We start from the raw sequence: 11,510 nt of genomic DNA, 5'->3' as shown, positions 1-11,510 counted from the left end.
TTTTATTTCAGTTCAGATGTACAGCTTTATTTCCCTAAAGGAAAATAGATGATTATCAGTCACTGTTTGGAATGAATGTAAAAGTCCTTGAAAAATATTCTGGTTTTACCTGCGTTTCAGGGGAAACCATGTCTCTTTAGAAATCATTTTGCTTCCAAATAAGGTGCGGTGCCTCACATCTATGCACATTAGTAGTTTGTTTCCATCAGCTCTAGGAAGAAACAAAATGCAATTTGCACTATGAGCTCAGGAAATTCAAGGTTTCAGCTCCTACCATTTGTTGTATATTGGGCAATAAATACACAGTTAAGCCGGCAATAAGGGTAAAATGGAATTATAGTTTGTACTACAGCAGTTCTCTGCTAGACTTAAAAGATGGAGTAATAGAATAGGAAAGAAGCAAGAACATTTATGGCATTTATGAAATTACAAGGTGACAATTTAGGTATTTTAATGAGCACAGAGTAATTCAAAAAAACATTTGAGTCTTGTTTTCAAATGGGAAGTTATTTTTCAATTGGGAACCCTTGCTATTTTGGACAAATGATTTGCATTTTCATTCTGTAGGAAATGTAGATTGTCTGATACTTAACTCCAAGGGCCAGATCCTCCGCTGCTGTAAACTGCATAGCTCACTAAGCAGAGGACACAGCTCTGTGTTCATGCCAAAAGACTCCAAGATCCCCTGAGTACGCAGATCTTCCAATCCTGTTCTCGTATCTGTGAACGAAGCATCCATTGCAATGGCAGATGATTCTTAATTCAGCATTATACAGGCTGTTTAACTCAACTTCCTTTGACGGCGTAGTCGGCCCCTTAAAGGCAGGGGCACCTAGTGGTCAGCCCACCCTGCCATTTGGCACAGCCCTTTAAGGGGTTGAAAGGTCCAGCACAAGGACTTAAGTGAGTTATAGATAAAGAAGCAGTAGTCCCGGGAATGAGTGGTGAATGGGAGGAAATCCTGTCACTGCATGATGCATCTGTAAGGACTCCAGGCCAAGAACGCTGCAGAGAGGGCGTGGCAAGGCTCCCCTCTACCCCAGCCAATTGGGATTCAGCCAGGAGATGGGGACAAGCGTATAGGCTCCCTGCTCCCTTATATCGGGACAGATGCTAGCAGGAGAAGGCTGCCAAAACTGCTGAGCTTCAGGACTAAGTGGGGCCAGCTGAGGGAGAAGCTGGCTAAAGCTCCACAATAAGCTAAAGGACACTGTGCCCCAGGAGAAGAACTAGGGGCTCCCAGCTTAGGGAGAGAAGCAATAATGGCCTGCGGATATGTCTACACTGCAGCAGCCCAGATAGGGTGGTGCAGCTGGAGTATAGACTCTTCCCATCTCGATGGAAGGGGGTTTCCGTTGATGTAGTTAAGCCACTTCTCCAGGAGGCAGTTGGCAAAATTCTTCTGTTGACCTAGCTGCATCTACACCGGGGGCGAGGCTGACCTAACAACGGCACTCAGGTTATGAACTTTTTCCACAGCCCTGAGTGCCAAAGTGGGGTTGATCTAACTTTTAATGTAGACCAAGCCTGAGTTCCCCAGGCTACAGGGAAGCCATCCTGGGGGTCCCCCCAGGAAAAAGAGGGAAAGAGTGAAGCGGTAAAATTTGCAGATGATGCAAAACTACTCAAGATAGTTAAGTCCCAGGCAGACTGCGAAGAGCTACAAAAGGATTTCAAACTGGGTGACTGGGAAACAAAATGGCAGATGAAATTCAATGCTGATAAATGCAAAACCCAACAAATTCTTGGACTGCATTGCAAACAACTTTTTATTTTAGGAGGTTGAAAAAGCTACTAGGGGGAAAGCTGTTCTAGACTTGATTTTAACAAATAGGGAGGAACTCACTGAGAATTTGAAAGTAGAAGGCAGCTTGGGTGAAAGTGATCATGAAATCATAGAGTTTGCAATTCTAAGGAAGGGTAGAAGGGAGAACAGCAAAATAGAGACAATGGATTTCAGGAAGGCGGATTTCGGTAAGCTCAAAGAGCTGATAGGTAAGGTCCCATGGGAATCAAGACTGAGGGGAAAAACAACTGAGGAGAGTTGGCAGTTTTTCAAAGGGACACTTTTAAGGGCCCAAAAGCAAGCTATTCCACTGGTTAGGAAAGATAAAAAATGTGGCAAAAGACCACCTTGGCTTAACCACAAGATCTTGCATGATCTAAAAAATAAAAAGGAGTCATATTAAAAAATGGAAAGTAGGACGGATTACTAAGGATGAATATAGGCAAACAACACAGGAATGCAGGGGCAAGATTAGAAAGGCAAAGGCACAAAATGAGCTCAAACTAGATACAGGAATAAAGGGAAACAAAAAGACTTTTTATCAATACATTAGAAGCAAGAGGAAGACCAAAGACAGGGTAGGCTCACTGCTCAGTGAAGAGGGAGAAACAGTAACAGGAAACTTGGAAATGGCAGAGATGCTTACTGACTTCTTTGTTTCGGTCTTCACCGAGAAGTCTGAAGGAATGCCTAACATAGTGAATGCTAATGGGAAGGGGGTAGGTTTAGCAGATAAAATAAAAAAAAAGAACGAGTTAAAAATCACTTAGAAAAGTTAGATGCCTGCAAGTCACCCGGGCCTGATGAAATGCATCCTAGAATACTCAAAGAGCTAATAGAGGAGGTATCTGAGCCTCTAGCTATTATCTTTGGAAAATCATGGGAGACGGGAGAGATTCCAGAAGACTGGAAAAGGGGCAAATATAGTGCCCATCTATAAAAAGGGAAATAAAAACAACCCAGGAAACTACAGACCAGTTAGTTTAACTTTTGTGCCAGGGAAGATAATGGAGCAAGCAATTAAGGAAATCATCTGCAAACACTTGGAAGGTGGTAAGGTGATAGGGAATAGCCAGCATGGATTTGTAAAGAACAAATCGTGTCAAACCAATCTGATAGCTTTCTTTGATAGGATAACGAGTCTTGTGGATAAGGGAGAAGCTGTGGATGTGGTATACCTAGACTTTAGTAAGGCATTTGATACGGTCTCGCATGATATTCTTATCGATAAACTAGGCAAATACAAATTAGATGGGGCTACTATAAGGTGGGTGCATAACTGGCTGGATAACCGTACTCAGAGTTGTTATTAATGGTTCCCAATCCTGCTGGAAAGGCATAACAAGTGGGGTTCCGCAGGGGTCTGTTTTGGGACCGGCTCTGTTCAATATCTTCATTAACGACTTAGATATTGGCATAGAAAGTACGCTTATTAAGTTTGCGGATAATACCAAACCGGGAGGGATTGCAACTGCTTTGGAGGACAGGGTCATAATTCAAAATGATCTGGACAAATTGGAGAAATGGTCTGGGTTAAACAGGATGAACTTTAACAAAGACAAATGCAAAGTGCTCCACTTAGGAAGAAAAAATCAGTTTCACACATACAGAATGGGAAGAGACTGTCTAGGAAGGAGTACGGCAGAAAGGGAACTAGGGGTTATAGTGGACCACAAGCTAAATATGAGTCAACAGTGTGATGCTGTTGCAAAAAAAGCAAACATGATTCTGGGATGCATTAACAGGTGTGTTGTGAGCAAGACACAAGAAGTCATTCTTCCGCTCTACTCTGCGCTGGTTAAGCCTCAACTGGAGTATTGTGTCCAGTTCTGGGCACCGCATTTCAAGAAAGATGTGGAGAAATTGGAGCGGGTCCAGAGAAGAGCAACAAGAATGATTAAAGGTCTTGAGAACATGACCTATGAAGGAAGGCTGAAAGAATTGGGTTTGTTTAGTTTGGAAAAGAGAAGACTGAGAGGGGACATGATAGCAGCTTTCAGGTATCTAAAAGGGTGTCATAAGGAGGAGGGAGAAAACTTGTTCACCTTAGCCTCTAAGGATAGAACCAGAAGCAATGGGTTTAAACTGCAGCAAGGGAGGTCTAGGTTAGACATTAGGAAAAAGTTCCTAACTGTCAGGGTGGTTAAACACTGGAATAAATTGCCTAGGGAGGTTGTGGAATCTCCGTCTCTGGAGATATTTAAGAGTAGGTTAGATAAATGTCTATCAGGGATGGTCTAGACAGTATTTGGTCCTGCCATGCGGGCAGGGGACTGGACTCAATGACCTCTCGAGGTCCCTTCCAGTCCTTGAATCTATGAAAGTAATGCATATTGGAAGACATAATCCCAACTATATATATATAAAATGATGGGGTCTAAATTAGCTGTTACTACTTAAGAAAGAGATGTTGGAGTCTCTGAAAACATCCACTCAATGTGCAGCGGCAGTCAAAAAAGTGAACAGAATGTTAGGAATCATTAAGAAAGGGATAGATAATAAGACAGAAAATATCATATTGCTGCTATATAAATCCATGGTACATCCATATCTTGAATACTGCATCCAGTTGTAGTCACCCCATCTCAAAAAAGATATATGGGAATATATTGAAATTGGAAAAGGTTCAGAAAAGGGCAACAAAAATGATTAAAGGAATGGAATGTCTTCCATATGAGGAGAGATTAATAAGACTAGGACTTTTTAGCTTGGAAAAGAGAGGACTAAGGGGAGATATGACAGAGGTCTATAAAATCATGACTGGTGTGGAGAAAGTAAATAAGGAAGTGTTAATGTTTAAAATCAAATGTACACAAGTTAAGTTACACAAGTACTGTACATCCGGGGTCGGGCTTGGATTATGGGGGATTGCAAGTATCAATTACAAGGTTCACGAGGTACATACATATCACATAACCAACATAGATTCAGATTGGGGTGTGGGAGTTTTTAAAGCGTCAGTGAATAAATGGGCTCGGGTACACCACTGATGGAATGTATTAAGAGTCCAAGTCAGTATTGGTGTAGAGAATAAGTACATGGGTGGGGTCCCTCAGTTCGTCAGGGAAGGAAGCAGGTTATTTCCCTGGTCAGCGGTCTCGGTTACTCAACCTGGAACTGGCGGTGTCCTGTGATGTGTTCCGTGTAGATGTCTCTGGACCACCTGATGGTGTCGGACACCATGAGCTGTCTCATGAGCCGGGCTTCACCCAAGTATCCTGAAGGAACTCAAATATGAAATTGCAGAACTACTAACCATGATATGTAACTTATCATTTAAATCAGCCGCTGCACCAGATGAGTGGCAGATAGCGAACGTAACACCAAACTTTAAAAAAAAGAAAAAAGTCTCCAGAGTCAATCCTGGCAAATACAGGTCAATAAGCTTAACTTCAGCACCAGGCAAATAGGTTGAAACAATAGTAAAGAACAGAATTATCAGACACAGAGATTAACATGATTTGTTAGAGAAGAGTCAACATGGATTTTGTAAAGGGAAATCATGCCTCACCAATCCATTAGAACTCTTTGAGGAAGTCAAACAACACATAGCCAAGGGTGATCCAGTGAATAGTGTACGTGGACTTTCAGAAAGCCTTTGACAAGGTCCCTCACCAAAAGCTCTTAGGCAAAGTAAGCCGTCATGGGATGAGAGGAAAGATCCTCTCATGGACCAGTAACTGGGTAAAAGATAGAAAACAAAGGGTAGGAATAAATGGTCAGTTTACACAGTGGAGAATGGTAAACAGCTGGGTCCTCCAGGTATCTGTATGGGGACCAGTGCTGTTCAACACATTCATAAAATATCTGGAAAAAGGAGTAAACAATGAGTGGCAAAGTTTGCAGACGATACAAAATTACTCAAGGTAGTTAAGTCCAAAGCTGACTGCGAAGAATTACAAACGGATCTCACTAAACTGACCAAACGGCAGATGAAATTCAATACAGGTTGCAGTTTCCTTGCCCTCTTCCTATCAGCGGGAGGTGAAATTGAAATGTGGCTTACGCCCCTCCTGCAGCAGGGGCAGTTGGTTGTGGAGCCCTGGCCTTCCCACTCCACTGGGCTCTGACCCAGGGCCATCTGAGTGTCAACAGTGTCCGTCCCTTGGAGTTACCCTGCCTGGGTCACTTCCTACCATCTCCCTCTCCCCACAGTTCCAAGTCCAATATAAGGTAACAAATGAAAGAGAGAGAGAACTAAACCTTCAGCCCCAACCCAGCTCCAGGGGTAGCCCTGCTCCTTAGAGGAAGGCTTCTTCGGCACCCTCGTCCAGGAGCCCTCCGGGTAAGTCTGTCCTCCTCCTCAGCCTCTCATTCTGAGCTGGGTTATGCCCTTTCAAGCTTCCTCTCCATTTGGAGCATGCTCTGCAGGTCTGGAGGGTTGGGACTATCTGGGCCCAGTATTGCCCTTTTACCCCTTCAGGCCCAGTGTAGCCTTTGTACACACATCACATGGAGTTGTAGTGGATAGTTCTCTGCAAACATCTGCTCCATGCACTGCGGCAGTCAAAAAAGCGTACAATGTTAGGAACCATTAGGAAAGGGATAGATAAGAAGACAGAAAATATCATAATGCTACTATATAAATCCATGCTACACCCCCACCCTGAACACTGTGTGCTGTTCTGGTCATCCCATCTCAAAAAAATAGATACTAGAATTGGAACAAGTATGGAGAAAGGCAAGAAAAATGAATAGGGGTATGGAACAGCTTCCATACAAGGAGAGATTAAAAAGACTGGGCCTGTTCAGCTTAGAAAAGAGATGACTAAAGGGGGACATGATAGAGGTCTATAAAATTACAATGGTGTGGAGAAAGTGAACAAGGACGTGTTATTTGCCCCTTCACGTAACACAAGACCCATGGGTCAGCCAATGAAATTAATAGGCATCAGGAACAAACAAAAGGAAGTATTTCTTCACACAACACACAGTCAACCTGTGGAACTCATTGCCATGAGATGTTGTGAAGGTCAAAAGTATAACTGGGTTCAAAAAAAGAATTAGAGAAGTTCATGGAAGATAGGTCCATCAATTAGCCAAGGTGGGCAGGGACACTACCCTGTGCTCTGGGTGTCCCTAAATCTCTGACTGACAGAAGTTGGGGCAGGATGACAGAGTCTGGATCAGTCGATGAATTGCCCTGTTCTCTTCATTCCCTCTGAAGCATCTGGCACCGGCCACTGGCAGAAGACAGGATACTGAGCTAGATGGACCATTGGTCTGACCCAGTGTGGCTGTTCCTATGTTCGTATACTATTTAGTGCCCCCTTTCTGCATGACATTTTGCACAAACACAGATCCGATGATGCTAATCTGAGTTAAAAAGACATCAAGGGGAGGGCAGGCTTATTTTGCTACGTGGGAGATGAGGCATTAAACAAACACCAAATGCATTAACGATTGTGAAGTGCTCAGATCCTATGGTACTGGGGCCCATATAAATACTAATTACAGTTACACAGGCAGTGCTCCAGTACAGGACAGGGGAGTGAGACCTATTCTGCCACTAATTCATTGTTTAACCCCTCTGCACGTTTCTCACCTCTTCTTAGGCATTTACATGACCCTCATCACCATAGTATCAGAGCACCTCACAATTTTCAATGTGTTTCTTCCCCCCAACACACCCGTGAGATGGGGAAGTACTATCCCATTTATAAATAGGGATCTGAGACCCAGGTCTTCACAGGTATCTGAAGTCAATAGGAGTTAGGCACCTAAATATCTTTGAGAATCTGTACTGAAGCATCTTGCTCAAAGTCACCCAAGAAGCCTGTAGCGGAGAAGGGAATTGAACTCCGGTCTCCAAGCACTAGGCCAATGCCCTAACTACTGGGCCATCCTTCCTCTCTGTATTGGAGATGATGTTTCACAGCCAAGCCCGAACAATAATACTTAACCTTTGCAAAGCTGTCTAGGATTTTATACCACACCCTTCAACAGAGTTTCTGGAGGATATTAACCTCCAGACGTTGAGACTTATGGATAGAAAATGTCACCAGTATTAAGTTTTATTTATACCTACATGAAATGGTAACGGAAGGTGAAACAAATGCAGTAGTCTATGGATTCCAATAATAAAATTCCCATTTTTTCCTCGCTTTGCTTCCTTAATTTTTTTGTATCACTGACGGTTTAGAGCTGTCAGTCCTCTAATAGTGAGAACGTGGGTGAGGTAATCTCTCTTATTAGACCAACTTCGATGGGTGTGAGAGACAAGCTTTTGAGCTTACACCAAACCAAGCTCTTCTTCAGGCTCTGAAGCTTGAAACCTTTTTTCTCTCAGGTATAAAAATTGGTTCAATAGAAGATATTACCTCACCCACCTCATCTCACTCATACGCTGGGACCAACACGGCTACCATGCTGCACACAGTAGAATCCTTTAATATGCATTTTGTATTTTTGTGACATAAAAATGAAAAGTATCAGGGGGTAGCCGTGTTAGTCTGTATCTACAAAAACAACAAAGAGTCTGGTGGCACCTTAAAGACTAACAGATTTATTTGGGCATAAGCTTTCGTGAGTAAAAACCTCACTTCTTCGGATGCATCCGAAGAAGTCAGGTTTTTACTCACGAAAGCTTATGCCCAAATAAATCTGTTAGTCTTTAAGGTGCCACCAGACTCTTTGTTGTTTTTATAAAAATGAAAAGCATCTCTAAACGTAATACCATGTTCTCCACTCTGATGCAGTATCTGTTGGTGACTTTAGTGGCTTTAGCACTTAGTTCAAGCATATTGATTTTCTCTCTGCTGTAAAGGTCTCACACTGTGCAGCAGTGATGCAGAGAATCTGCACTGGAGACTTGTTTACCCTCTAAGGCTGTGTTGATGCAAGCAGGTAGTTAGAATTTACATAAGTGTTTTCTTATGTTTGATAGAACTGCTGTGGAAAGCTCATGTTTGAAATATACAAAAATTCCATTTCTAGACTGAGAATCTACAGACAGTGGAAACCTGCTCTGTCTGTATGGGGGGGTAGTGGCTGCCCAGAAACAGGGTACCCCTGGACAAAGAAGGTGCATGATGATTCAGAAATCATATTCATTACTGGGTTAGAGTAAGCTATACAGCTTGGGGAGGATTCCATTCCTCTTCCTCCCCCACCACTACCCATTCACTACCTGGATGGGCTGGTCACTGGCCCAATGCAATCCCATCCCCTATCCCACATTTCTGCAAATCTCTCTCATAAATGCCTGCATGCTTCAGTGAATCACTCTATGGCGAAATTGACTCTGATACTGGAGCCCCAAATTCTCTGCCAATGACCTCAATTAACAGCAGCTCCTTTTGACAAATTACACAGGCAAATATAAATTAATTGGCTTTCCCGTTCATTAAAAAAAGTAAGTTACCAGCAGAACACAGAACAAATTAAAAATACTGAAAAGTCAAATATGTTGTCTACCAATAAGTGTCCACTGAACACCAGACAAATTTAACAGAATTAAATACTCGGTATGAAAATTAAGCCAGTAAATTTTTGATTTTTAAGGCAGCATTCAAGCGAAATAGAAGTTGTCTGATAACCTCTAACTGGATGTTCCTATACTTGTATTAATTGGTAGAGGCTGCAGAGCTGATTAGCGTCACAGCGCAATTAACCTTTTGTTTCTACAGTTTGAATGTAGAAACTGACCTTTATGTTGAATGGTCTCCTAAAAAGAATCAAGACAAGGAATAATTCAGTTCAGTAATAATTTCTCTGATTTCCAGGATCAAAGAACAGCCGTACACTCCAGCTGCTTTGTAGATGAAGCAACTATAAACCTGGATTATTGCCAGAGTGTTCTGGAGAATCTAGCCCCCGATCTTCAAAGCAGCAAAGAGAAACAGCAACACCAGCTGGAGTTGCCCTTTGGTTGTAGAATAGAAAAATGAAAAAATTACTTGCCTACAATTCTACTTAATTGGAGATTCCACACATCACCACTTACTTTTGTGCCCTGATCTTGCACTTATACATGTTCTTAACTTTACTACGGTAGGTAGTCCCAGTGATTGCACAAGTGTTTGTAGTATCAGGGCCTTAGCTTCCTGAGGTGAGCTAGAATGGAATCTCCTAAACTTAGTTTTATGGCTCTTCTTAGTAATTAAACAAAAACCAAAAAACCCTGAGTTAAGATTTTTTTCCTCACAACAGAGATGAGAATAGAAGAACTTTCTATGAGGTATTGAAACTGAGGCAACAGTAAAAGTGCAGGACTTTGTTTTAGTAAATAAAAGGAATAAGATTAAGTTAACTGGATGAGGGATTTGGTAACAGCAGGTAAAAATGCTCTGGGTTACTGCTTCTAGTGCTAAACCACTTTGAATTTGCTGTTTCATGCTGATCAATCCAGGCTTCAGTTCCCAAAGGCTGGAGCCTATTTGGAAACTAACAGAGAAGACCCAGCATAGGAGTACAGAATTTAACACAAGGCTAGAGTTCAAACTGTTAAACCATTCAAGTAGAAATTTAGTCCTCCTCTAACTTAAAAAACAATTGAAGCTACAGCCTTCAAAGAGTCTCATTTAGTGCTAATTTCCAAACCAACAATCAACAAATCAGTTCACTAGCTTTAATGTCAAGAACAAAGGAGCCTACCTGGCCATCATAGAATATAATATTTGCGGGGGAAGGGGAGAGAAAGAGTCCGTTCTGGTTAAGATCATCCTAGAAACAGAGACACAAAGCTTTGCTGAAGCTGAATAGAATTTCTCCCAAACAAGGCTTGATGTTTGTTTCAATGAGAAAAAACAAGCTAGACTTGAAGAAAATTGTTAGTGGTTTGTCAGTTTCTATCAGCCCTGTGCATCTGAACATGTGCCCCTTTAAGGTGGGCCTAGGAAAAACAGAAAAGTGAAAGTCCAAGAATTTCTAGATCTCTCTGCTCTCAAATGAATCCCTTCAGGCTATCATGCATCAGCAAACAGAAGATTACACCCATCTACCGAAGTTTTTAAAACCCATACTTGAAATAGTCTTTCCAGACAGAAAAGTACTGCTTATAACACACGAGTGGTTAAGTACGATGCATCACATCTTCAAACGCCAGAAGGGATCCTAGTTTGATTTCTTGCACAATGCAAACCCATAAAACTTCACCCAGTAATTCCTGCATTAAGTCTATATAACTTCTGGGTGATCTATTTCTTCTTTAGATTAACAAAATTACCCGTTCTTCAAATAAATGTATCTCTCTACAACACCAGCAGCTCATTTCCATTTCTAACTAGAGCACTATTGGTAGTTCCAGTGGGAGTTGGTGGCATATACTGTAGTGAATCAACAGGAACTGTCACTCTAATCAGCATGGCATTTTCCTCCCAAAGGTCAGAGTATTAACCCTCATAAATTTGAGTCTTTGTGACCTAAATGTTCTTCTTTACAAAATAAAATCAAACAACAGATTCCAAGGCCCAACAGGACTACTGTGATTATCTAGTCTTACCCACTGTGTAACACAGGCCATAGAACTTCCCCAGAATAATACCTAGAGCAGATGTTTTAGAAAAACATCCAATCTTGATTTAAAAGCTGTCAGTGACAGAGAATCCACCACAACCCATGGTAAACTGTTCCTATGGTTAAATTCAGATGCATCTGAAGAAGTGAGGTTTTTACCTACGAAAGCTTATGCTCAAATAAATCTATTAGTCTTTAAGGTGCCACCAAACTCCTTATTTTTGTAGATACAGACTAACACGGCTACCCCGCTACTTCACTTAAAAAT

Source organism: Malaclemys terrapin, chromosome 4 (assembly GCF_027887155.1).
Source record: "Malaclemys terrapin pileata isolate rMalTer1 chromosome 4, rMalTer1.hap1, whole genome shotgun sequence".
Taxonomy (NCBI): Eukaryota; Metazoa; Chordata; order Testudines; family Emydidae; genus Malaclemys; species Malaclemys terrapin.
Note: the sequence above shows the minus strand (reverse complement) of the source record.